The sequence below is a fragment of the Engraulis encrasicolus genome, unplaced genomic scaffold, assembly GCF_034702125.1.
Source record: "Engraulis encrasicolus isolate BLACKSEA-1 unplaced genomic scaffold, IST_EnEncr_1.0 scaffold_121_np1212, whole genome shotgun sequence".
Taxonomy (NCBI): domain Eukaryota; kingdom Metazoa; phylum Chordata; class Actinopteri; order Clupeiformes; family Engraulidae; genus Engraulis; species Engraulis encrasicolus.
In genome coordinates this window covers 83720-96329 of record NW_026944702.1, presented here as the reverse complement: position 1 = coordinate 96329, position 12610 = coordinate 83720, and the positions used below count along the sequence as shown (strand labels likewise).

Sequence of the window (12610 nt, the reverse complement as noted above, 5' to 3'; positions counted from 1 at the left end):
AAACCAGTCTCACCTGAGTAGGGGTAGGTGTTGGTATGTCGGGCGATTAGTGTTGTTGAGGGCACGTGTGTGTGTGGCCTTGATTCCCGCATTGTTTTAAGATTTGAAAGTGGTAGTTTCAGATCAGTCACCCTTTCCATTGCCTACAACAAGTCATTATTAATAGCCTAGGCTAAATATTGTCCACTGAATCTGGTTTCATGTTACGTTAGTCTAGGGTTAAACAACGCAACCAAATCATATGCCCTACCAGGAGAAAGCGAAGAGATCTAATGACCAGTCGGGGAAAAACAGTGCAAATAGTGAGTTTATTTATTTTACAATGTCCCAAAGGCATCAAAGACACAAAGGCAATACGGGCTACCAGCCCGCTTGGCATTAAACAGAAATGAGAAAACAGAGCTCACAATATGTCGAAAAGCCCAAGCAGCTCAAGCGGTACTAACGCTTAGGGTACAGGGCAAAATCCAGAGGTGGCGTGGAGGAACCTCACAAATCCCTTCACCCCTGCAAGATTTAATTTGCAAACAGGCCCAGAGTAGAGGAGCACAAACACCAATCACACTAAGTAACACATTTATAAGTGATTATTTATAAATCACTATTTTAATTCTCGCAAACTGTGCAAATGTAGGGCTTCTATAATCATTGCATTCACTAAGGGCGATGAGACCCACTACAGAGAAGAAGTAGACCTGCTGGCCAGATGGTGCAAAGACAACAACCTCCTGCTGAATGTCAACAAGACCAAGGAGATTGTTGTCAACTTTCAGAGGGTCCAAAAACAACTGCCACCACTGACCATCGACGGTGATGCTGTGGAGAGAGTGAGCAGCACCAAGTTCCTTGGAGTGCACATCAGCGACGACCTCTCTTGGACCACCAACACTACATCACTGGCGAAGAAGGCCCATCAGCGTCTCTACTTCTTGCGCAAACTAAAGAAGGCAAGTGCTACACCCTCCATCATGACAACATTCTACAGAGGAACCATAGAGAGCGTCGTGTCCAGCTGCATCACAGTGTGGGGAGGAAGCTGCACGGAGAAAAACAGGAAGACACTCCAGCGTGTTGTGAACACAGCGAAGAAGATCATTGGAGTACCACTCCCCTCCCTGCAGGACATTTACACCGCACGCCTCACCCGAAAAGCACTGATGATCATCAAAGACACAAGCCACCCTGCACACAAACTGTTCAGCCTCCTGCCCTCTGGAAAGAGGTACAGGCGCCTCCGTTCCCGTACCACCAGGCTTACAAGCAGCACGATGCATCAAGCAATCAAGATACTGAACACTCAACCCACTCTCCCTTCACTGTCAGCCTCTAGCCAGCCAGGCCACTGACAACGATCCCCCCCTCATCCCCACCACCATATCTACTACCACTACTACATCTGTGACTGAACTTTCAACCTGCACTAACTCAAAACATACACATGCACACACACACACACACACACACACACACACACACACACACACACACACACACACACACACACACACACACACACACACTGCACTTTCTGCACTAAACCCAAACATACACACACTGACACACAACTCATACTCACACACATACACACACACACACACACACATACACAGGTACACACACACAGACGCACACCGCACTTTCTACCTGCACTAAACACACACACACACACACACACACACACACGCACACAAAACACATACAAACACACACACACACATACTGCTGCTGGTGTATTTAAATAAAAACCTTTTTTAATTATTTATTTCTTCAAATGCTACTATTACTATGTCAGAACGCTATAAAGGACTTTTAGGAAAAAGAACAACAAAATACCTCCTCTTAATGTATGTTCTCTACAAGTCTTCTGTTGTCCAGTCTTGCACTTTAAATGTCTGTATGAGCAATGTCTACGTCCATACTGTCTATGTCCATGTATGAGTACTGTCTATGTCTATACTGTCTATGTCCTTACCTAGATTAGTCTATGTCTGCATGGGAGAGCAAGAAACGCAATTTCAAATTCTTTGTATGACCAGTGCATGTAAAGAAATTGACAATAAACTTGACTTGACTTGACTTGACTTGACTAAAAGAATGTTTGCATTATTGTCCAACGAATGTAGCAATGGGCATGATTATGTCCACAACTTTATACATTTGCAAATCGCAATTTAGGCTATTAAATAATAATAAAAAAACGTTTCCAGACATAATTGCTGCATGTTGGTTATGAAATAATTTACTTACTGCATATTGGTTAATATATAATTTACCAACAGACCTGATTTTTGTCTTATAATAACGAATGTACAATAATAACTAGAAGCACTCGCAGCAAGCAAGCGCAGACCTCCGCCAAGGAAGCTGCTTCAGGGCCGGTTATAAGCATAGGCTGGCTAGGCAGTCGCCTAGAGCGCAATGTGAAGAAGGAGCGCCGAAATGACGCTCTCCGATGCGTAATTTTGCGATATGGAGTTTTTTTTATGAAGTCGCAATCAACAAAGCGTGGCGAAAGTGCTCCTCACGGCAAAACGCCCCTCAGCCAATAGTAATATCGCTTTCAACTGTCTCTGGGAAGTCTGTGAACCAATAAACAGACAGTCCTGAGAAAGGGGGCGGGACGAGTGACAGCGTGCGATATATTTTGAATTTTGGAGACTCACTCGAGAGTAGAGTTCTCAACGGGCCTGAAAATGTCAACCCGACCCTACCCGGCCCATGACTTTTAAAGCCCGAGCCCGATGTTACCCGACACATCACTGGAATTATCTAACCGAACCCGGCCCGAAGCCCGAAGTCGGGGGTCAGTTTCCCCACGTTATCCTATGGAGAATGACGGGTTGTGGTAGGTCTTTAAGGGCACTTAAGTGCTGTAAATTGCATAATCCACTTAAAAACCTAGTGAAAAGATATTTTCCACAATAGAAACATAATATGAAATGGGGAAACTTACATTCTTGCTATTTAAATCATCCACAGCGCGATTTCAATAACCGCCTCATGCTTCACCGCAACAACAATCTATCCACCTTTTTTTTTACTTCTAAATGTAGGCTTACTACATTTCCATCCCGAGTAGGTTGACTTCTAAATGTAGGCTTACTACATTTCCATCCCGAGTAAGCCTATCTGATTAAATGTAGGCTACGTGAAGTTGCCCCTCCCTCGTTTGTTCATATGCGCGGATGAGATGGAAAGCCTGGCTGTGCCAAACATTGTTTAAAAGTTTCATAAAATTTTGGTCGGCACACAAGGTTTTGGACATACTAATTTCTAGTGGCACCTGGGCTACGGTTGGTGCATTGATCAGCCATATAGCAAAAAAAGACATAGCCTAGGTGAGAGGATGAGATCTTCCTCGGCTGGCGAGCGCTCCGCATGTGTGTGCGCGCGGTTCCTCCCCTCCCAAGACCCGACAGTTACTTACAAGTCAATTTGAGCACGAAAACAGCAAAGACAAGGTGATATTTCATTCAAACAGGGCCTACACGCTCCAAATAAAACATTGGCTGGGGGGATTTTCAACCAGACCGCAGCGCGAGCAGACAGTCAGTGTGAAAAGCCAAGTCTACCAGAAAAATCGCCGTCTTCGCTGCCGCTCGCTTACCATCGGTGCACGAGCCATTTAACCCTCTGAGGTCTAAGGCCTTTCAGAGGCTTTTAGGCTGCTTGCACCACCCTGACATTTTCAAGTATTTTCAGCTAACAGTAAGCATCTATGCAAAAGTGGAATATATGGTTGTATTGTGAAAGGCCTGACAAGAAATAATCTGAAAAAAAATTGGATGTCATACAAACATGTTTTATTTAAATTGAGTATAAACACAACTGTACAAAAAAACAGGGTTCAGACGTCTTCAAAAAGTTCAAGAAAACACACAATAAATATATCTAGCCAAGACTTTTGAAGTTTGAATCTTGTAAACAAATGTGTTGGCAGCATAAAAGTGAAAAGGGCATTTAGAAATGTTTTGTTGTTTTCATACAAAATGCAAAAAAGAATGACTATGTCACTGCCACTGCCTGTCTCATTTGAATACTAATGAGATAGGTGTGAAAAACCTCTAATGGCCCACACCCCCCTGTCAATCCCCATGTGCTCTGATAGCCCCAACCCCCCTGTCACTCTACGTCTGCTGTGTTTACCCTACCTGAAAGGGGCGTGTTGTCACCTCTGAATAGCCACTCAAGCACTGGTACTTTACATGTGAATAGCTATAGGTGTGGCTGCTGCAGGCAGAGAGTACAGAATATGCGAAGATTTCTTTTCACTTTCTTTAAATTGGGCCAGCTATATAATTTATTTAATATATATATATTTGAAATCTGGAAGGTCTGAGGTTTCTAATGGTGTAACTTATGTGTTTCAATGACAAAAACTCACAGAGTTACAGATTTGTTTTTGGAGACATGTCAAATTGCCCTCTCAAGGGCACTTAGACCTCAATGGGTTAAATAGTGAAGTGGCATATTGCAACAGCACATGCGGATTAGCCAAATTATATGCAACAAAGTCGCCAACAAAGCGTGGATGTATGTTTAATACGCATATGCCAACGTTGTGTGAATACGGGGAAAGGATAGCCTAATTGGATAGCCACTGTCCTTTCCATGGTAGAAGACCGCTTCGGTTTCCTTTCACCTCATGGGGAAAGCATCCATGCACTGCTGTATAAACATAAAGTTAGCGATCAAACTAAAAATATTGGTTGTTGTCATTACAGCATTTAATAGGCTACTATGGCTGTTGTTTAAAATAGCCATTGGATTGCCAACCGTCCCTTGTATTAAGAAACAAAAGTATGGTTCCATGAGCTGACATGGGACTCAATGTCGTTATAATTGCATCTAAGATTTTTTCCCCCCCGTTTTTATTCGTTTGGTAATTGTAGCCAATGTAGTTTTTCTGTGCGTTATGGGACCTCTGTCCAACTCATCATCGCTGTGATGTCATGTTTTGCGTTCCGGTACCTTGTGATTTACAAATTAAGCACTGCGCAACGTTGCATGCAGCAGCCTGCCAGACCTTCGTTACGCAGGCCTACATAGGCTATATTTAGATAGATAGGCCTAGCTTTACTGACCCATCAAAGGGAAATTCGCCATGATTCACGGTAAACAGCAGAACTGACTTTTTTTTTTTTCACTGGGCGGAAAAGATTGAGCCCGCGGACCGACCCGACCCGAGCCATATGCTTATATTTTCCACCGGAAACCCACGGGGCCCGTCGGGTTTGTCGGGCTGACCCGACCCGTTGAGAACTCTGCTCGAGAGAGAGAGCAAGCACCAACAGCAGTGTTGCTCTGCTGGGTGGAGAATTGTTATGTTCTCATTAAACCAGCCATTGCATGTTGCAGGAGTTGGAACTATGTGATTTAATCAGCAACCGTTTGTGATAATGGAAAGCCTAATAGTTATGAGGCTACTGTTTGGAATTAGAGGGAAAAAGAGCTTTGCTTTTGATCTGAGAAATCGCTAGTTAGCATGCTAACATTAGCCAAGTATGCCAAGCAATGAAATCCAGTAAAGTAGCTGTTAGTAGCCTACTCACCAACACCCACCTGACATCATAATACTTGCTTAGGTTGACAAGCAATGTAAAGTAAGACTGGTGCCATGTTTAAAACAATTTTAGCTGCCATATCTCCTTCCATCCACTTGAATGAATTACCTGCTTGTTGTAAGCTTAAAAAAAACATTGTTTCCAGACCAGAATGACATAGGCCTTCATTAACACTAGAACTACCAGGATTTTTCTGCCTACCTAGAAGTACCAGAGAGGGGTCATTTGACCCGGTGTTCTGTCGAGATGTGTTGCCTCGTCGAGATGAGCGACCGGTCGCCCTATTCGATAGTGGTGTTCTATCGATTTGCGATGCCTCATCTAAATGAGCGACCTTGATTTTCCGCGGAAGGCGTTTCAATCGGTCCGCGTAGGACTGTTTTAATAACCATAACTTTGTCTATTTTACGGACAGTGGTGTGCAATCGTTCGTGTGGAGTTTAATAAGAACGTGCGGCTGCTGACCACTAAAAAAACGTGAGCCTCTCGTTTGAGTACCATATGAAAGAGAGTTGAGTTTGCGCAAATACTGGAGAAAGTGTTTGGGATCAGGGCCTGGGTTTTTTAATGCAGTAATTTGCTGTTGGTTTGGTTTCAATGCGACGTGGGCTCGCAAGGCAAATTGCCACATGAAATCATGTGCTATGGGGATAAACAAGCGCCGTTTATATATTCCCAGATAGCAGATAGCGTATTGTGGCTTTGTTTTGGCAGATGTCTGTCTTTTAATGACCGGAATCATATTTTCACAACATCCCCACCAGTGCATTTCTTATTACCATGTTCAGGCATTTTACAATGCGGTCGATTCAAATTCTTGAGTGAAAAGGGTGGAGGGAGCATTTTGACAGCTCAATCAGAGGTGGCGATTTTTTCCATTTTGCAATGAGAACGCCTCCTCTAGGCTACATAAATAGTCTTTTCTGATCGATGTTACAATGTTCGAGGCTGAGTGTGTGAGCGATTACGGTTAGGCAACAAAGTAGCAAATGTTCGAGGCCACGCTATTTCGCAGATTTTCTAATGATCTGCTGGATGACCCACGCTATTTCCCGTTTTCCCAGGGGATATATCATAACTTTCAGTCCATGACAGTCGGTGGACAAGCTATAGGCTAACTAGACTATGATGACTGGTGGTAACCTCAGGAGGACATAGAACTAGGCTACAGTTTGAGTCACTAAAGTTGACAGTCTCAGGGGATCCTATCGTAACTTGCGGTCTCACAATTCGATGGGCAATCACCCGCGAAAACCACCGCGAGGGTGTGCGCATGCGTGCGCATGCTCAGTAGCGAAGAGAATCACATCTCGATGGGTCGCTCATATAGACAGGACACCGGCGGCTTTTACCTAATACACTAATCACTCATTTTGTTATGGTAATGAGGCTGTTAGGGGCCGTGTGTGGGGTGAGGGGGTCACACCTTACAGTGCTAACAGCCAAGACAAACAGGGACAGACATCTTCTTCCCAAGGGCTGTCAGCCTCCAAAATCACCACAGGTAAATAGCAACCTGCATGAAGATATCAGCAGCAAAGACAGGTAGCACAGTTTGGCGGACAGTGTGTTACAGTTTTTCTCCATTGGTTTGGCTCATTTCTTGAAACTGAGATGTCATTCTCAAAACATGGACAAATCCCAAAACTAGTTTGCAGTTCCTCACAACAGAATGGCATTTATCATTGCTTTCATCAAATTTCAAATGCTTTTGTACATGTCTCAATCATTTAGTACATCCTTGCAAATGGCTATGTACAAGTATCCTACTGTTAACACAATCAGCTTTCATTTTCAAATGAATGTACCTTGCTGATCTATCCCAATTGGTTGATTCTCAGTGTAATGGTTGTCCTGAAAACATGTCAGCACATTTTCTTTATATAAGTCATCAATGAACGTGTAAATGTCCCATGTGATCATGACGAATCATATGACTGCAACCAGATAATGGTTGAATTACAGATTTTCTCCATTGGTTTGGCTCATTTCTTGAAACTGAGATGACATTGCTATAACCATTGGGTCATTTGGACAAACATTCTTACACTTCTGCACAACAGTTCAGATAGCTAGCAAAATGTCATATACAGTATATCACGAAAGTGAATACACCCCTCACAGTTTTACAGATTTTTGAGTATATCTTTTCATAGGAAAGCATTACAGAAATGTAACTTTGACACAATGATTAGTGACCTTTTAACAACATATTTAACAGCTTAAATTTCTTGTTCACTCAGAAAAAAACAAAATACAGCCATTAATGTTTGAACATGTACTCACAAAAGTGAGTACACCCCAGATTAAAATCCGGTAGAGAAGGGGCTATGTTGTCTCGAAATGAAACGAAATGAAAAGGGATGACAAGGGAGGTCATCAGTGTGCGTTTCAACCTTTCTTTGCATTGAACTTTTAAATTTTGAGTCTGCATCTGGCTTAAATAGATTGGTGTGAGATTTGAATGCAATCCTATGGAGAATATCATGATCTGCTTCAGTAGTCACAGTGTATGTTGACATGCATGTTTCTTTTAGGTGTATTTCAGATTGCCAATGTTGACAGCATTCATGCATCCCCAAACCATGTCAGTCCCACTACCATGCTTGGCTTATGAGAGGATACACCTTTTTTGTAAAACTCACTTGTTTACCACCACACATGCTTGACACCATCTAAAGCAAATTTGTTTATCTTGGTCTCTTCAGATCACACAACATGGTTCCAGTGATCCATATCCTTGGTCTGTTCATCTCTCTCGAGACCAAGATAAACAAATTTGCTTTAGATGGTGCCAAACATGTATGGTGGTAAACAAGTGAGTTGTACAAAAAAGGTGTATCCTCTCATAAGCCAAGCATGGTAGTGGGACTGACATGGTTTGGGGATGCATGAATGCTGTCAACATTGGCAATCTGAAATACACCTAAAAGAAACATACATGTCAACATGCACTGTGACTACTGAAGCAGATCATGATATTCTCCATAGGATTGCATTCAAATCTCACACCAATCTATTTAAGCCAGATGCAGACTCAAAATGTAAAGGTTCAATGCAAAGAAAGGTTGAAACGCACACTGGTGACCTCCCTTGTCATCCTTTATCATTTCGAGACGATTCGAGCCAACATAGCCCCTTCTCTACCGGATTTTAATCTGGGGTGTACTCACTTTTGTGAGTACATGTTCAAACATTAATGGCTGTATTTTGTTTTTTTCTGAGTGAACAAGAAATTTAAAGGTGGGATAGGAGATGTTTTTCTGGCACATATTTTACCATATCATCTGAAAAACTCCTCATGACGCCATAGCACCCATTGAAATAGAGTGTTTGGAAAAAAAACGAAATCTTTTGGTCCAGTGTAGAGGGCGTAGTCAGAAGAAAACGGCAACCAATAGAAGTAATACTCATCATCACTTCTATTGGTTTCTGACACGTCCATCAACCGCCAGCACTCACCCCTCCTCCCTGCGCGTTCACCGACTCGTGAACTTGACCGACCCGCCCCCATCATTCATGCACACGCGACAAGGCTCATCATCACTCGGCTAGTAGCAAGGTAACGAGAGTTAGCAGCAGGCTGAGCTACTTGGAAACTTTGGTGGCTTTTGCAGAGCTACAGGAAGAATTTTGGCTTTTGGAACACTAGACTAACCATGTCAGGTTAACATACTCCCTTGGATTATCATCGGACTCGCAAGACCAGACTCCAACACGGGCTGAAAATTTGAAATGGGACCTGACACTCTTGGACACAGATGTCGGCTACGGCAGCGGCTTCAAATACGCTTTGGTGACCATATTTATAATCGAGAGGTGAGATAATATATTTGTCTGTATAATATTTTGTGAATTGGTTTAGGACACTGGTGTCTTTTTTTAAGCAAGTATCCATTGAGAGGGGTCAGAGGATTAGCTCAAGCTCCAACATATCTAGCTGCTACCTTGCTTAACATAGCTGCTACCTTAATCGCTTTATTTTTGGTGTTTTTCCCCCCCTGTGGCATTTATTCTGTGCACATGAACACGTTTTCAGAATTGCTATGTGTAACTCAGACGGTTACTCTTGTGTGTTTTTGCTGCTAGTTGTGCGAACGAGCCAGACAAACCAGCTGGGAGGAGGACGGAAGCACCCCTTCTCCATCCGCGTTCAGTTGCTAAATACGGATCCAACCCGTATAGTAGTAAGTAACCTACCATGTTTACGCACACATTACTTTGACCAGCAAAGCCCATGTCTTTCTAGTGGTTTACAAAAATATATCGTTTGCATGTTTTGCTTTGGTACGTCTCTGTTGTATGACTCTGGTAATAGTAGTAAGCACAAGCACAACCTGTTCGCTACTCCAGCATTGCAAAATAGATTGCCTTGGGTTTTCAAATGTTTACATGATTGTGGGTGTAATGTTGTTAACTCGCTGATGTCGTTTTTGAGTAGACGGTAGTTTTGCATTTGATAAATACCACCTAATGACAATGACGGCTACACGGCAGATCTTTATTGTGATGGCTACACTGAATGATCACATGGAGATGCCGGTACATTATTTGTTTTACCCTGGTTATATTGAAATGTTCTGCTTTGTCCATTCCAAGGTGTGGTGTTTTCCATAGCTGTTCCTTGCTCCTGTTTCACAACATATCAAGGCTGCCAAGTAAATGAAGAATGAATCACCGCACACTGGTAGTTTATTTTAATTCATGTTTGTGGGTGTAATTTCGTCCAGTTGCAGATACTACTATCCTTTTTGGAATGATCTGCCTTTGAAAAACAAAGGTTCTATCTGACAAAAGCGAACAGATCCTGTAGTTGTAATTGATACACTAAATCAGTGTTTCTCAACCTTTTTTTTAGGCGAGGCACCCTTTCAATTCATGGAAAATTTCAAGGCACCCCAAACCAAGTAGCCATATAGTATCACATCCGATACCACACAAGCTTAGAATGTAACACATTTGGAGACACACAACCTAGTAGCACGACCTATACGTTCAAAGTTGCAGCTGGGGTGACCAATATTTACTTTATTGTGCGTAAATGGCAGATCAAAGATTCCACTGACTAACATTAACTTATCAATTTTGACAAATATGTTTTATGTTATATAATTTATTTATCAGCCACGTTTCCGCGGCACCCCTGAGGGGGCCCTACGGCACCCCAGGGTGCCCCGGCACCCCAGTTGAGAAACACTGCACTAAATTATGATATTCCTATGTGTGCGCGCGCACGCGCCATGTTTTCAATTCAACACACTGGGACACTTTTCAGTCTTTGAGGTTGCTGGAATCAACACAGACTACCTCCATGCACCTTATCAGAACACTTTGCATGTTTTTGTATACTTGTCCCCTTTGTGTATTGCTGCTAATCTTTCTCTTTCTAGGTTCTGTTGGTTGCATGCAGATTGTGCCAGATGATTTATCTGTCTATGGTCTAAGCATGGGCTCTGTGCTAATATGCAATTTGTGCTCTTTTTTCCCTCAGGTCAACAGCCGACAGGGTCCTTCCACAACCACATACTTATGCCAGTAAAAGCCACAGCTTTTCTCCTCCAATCCAAGAAGCCTGGACTGCAGTCACCATCTCAACACACCAACCAAGAGAAAGGCGGATGGCTCAATTCAGTATGTAGTTCTGCAAATATTCTCAAAGGTCTTCACAGCCCACCATGGTGCAGAATGCATTTACATTTATTTGTGTAAGGTCAAAACAATGCTGATTACAGAACATAACTAGGGCCATGAATGAAATTTGAGGTAGCAGCCAGCCATCACCTGATGGTGAGAGGTGGTCCTAAGATCAGAGAGAAGCAGGTTGAAATCCCATCCTTACCTCTCCCTACCTACACCTCCATCCACAGCTGAAGTGCACTTGAGCAAGGCACACAAGTCCACTTAGGTCCTGGGACTGTAGCCAACACCCTGTAAAACCCTGCTGTGTAATTTGATGTAATGAAGCCCTAATATAGTCTAACACATTGCTTGTTACAGATATGGAAAATTGCACAATAAAAGTTCCAGGACATGAAGGCTGCATACTGTGAACGTCAACCTTCAGGGCACCGTCCTGCGCAGAAGACTTTCTACCCTAAGAGGGATGGCTGACCGCAGACACTCACAACCAGGTGAGCCCAGATAAAGGAGTTATTTTTGGTGTCCCTGCCCCAACAACCCAGGTTACTTACATTTAAAATGTCACTGGAGCTACTGTCAGATATGTGATTTCTAATTCTGTTTATCTTTTTACAGCACAGACGCCTCCAACCTCAAACTAGGCCCTTCACAGTTGCTGCACTTACCCACCTTCCCAGAGTTTTTGTGTGGTAATGACAACTGTAAATATAGTATAAAGTAATGTATCTAGTGTCATGTGTAATGCATTGTTTAAATTGTCCATACATTTCAATGACAGTAAATATTGGTGGACACAATTTGACTGTGTGGCTTTTTTTTATTCATTCTCTGACTGAAAATGCATGGTTGCATAATTTATATATTCCACAAGACCACAATCAGAAGAACATTTGACAGGTTGCATTTATTTTCTATGTATGAAAAAAACAATGGTAACAAGACAAACGTGGTTCCAAACCAAAAAGGTGAGATGTACAGATGAATGCTCCTACAGATAATGAAAAATAATAAGTCTGCACACTGCCGGTTTGTGTGTTTTATACCGTACTCTGTATAAACCTTTTATATTGCTCTAGTGGAGCAGGGTAACCCTGGCTAATCCTGGGTATTGTACTGTGTATTACAACGTCAGCCCTGTTCAAGTGCCCCATACTGTCTGTAGGCTGCATGCCTGAAGAGACCGTTTCCCTCACCTGGTCCTACATCAGCCCAAAGTCTTATCAAAACTGAGAACACCACAGCATTTCCTTTCAATGTTCATGGGCATCTCCTTACAGATTGCGCAGAGGCGCCAGGTTGGTTGTGCTACTGGGCTGTGACTGAGGACCAGATGTCATGTGCCAGGTCGAACATCAAACTGGGGTCACGGGTCAGGGCACGCTGCAGTAACCGATGGGATTGCTTCA

At 42.9% G+C, this 12610-nt stretch overlaps 1 long non-coding RNA gene across 2 annotated transcripts; it reads left to right on the top strand.

Moving 5' to 3' along the window:
- Nucleotides 1-10002: 10002 nt before the first annotated feature.
- Nucleotides 10003-11986, top strand: LOC134442155 (uncharacterized). Of its 2 annotated transcripts, XR_010033326.1 has the most exons (4): nucleotides 10003-10251; nucleotides 11056-11195; nucleotides 11562-11695; nucleotides 11820-11986. It is a non-coding gene; the product is annotated as an uncharacterized LOC134442155 (long non-coding RNA). The 2 variants fall into 2 exon arrangements; XR_010033325.1 differs by lacking the exon at nucleotides 10003-10251 and having other exon boundaries at nucleotides 10286-11195.
- The last annotated feature ends 624 nt before the right edge of the window (nucleotides 11987-12610 follow it).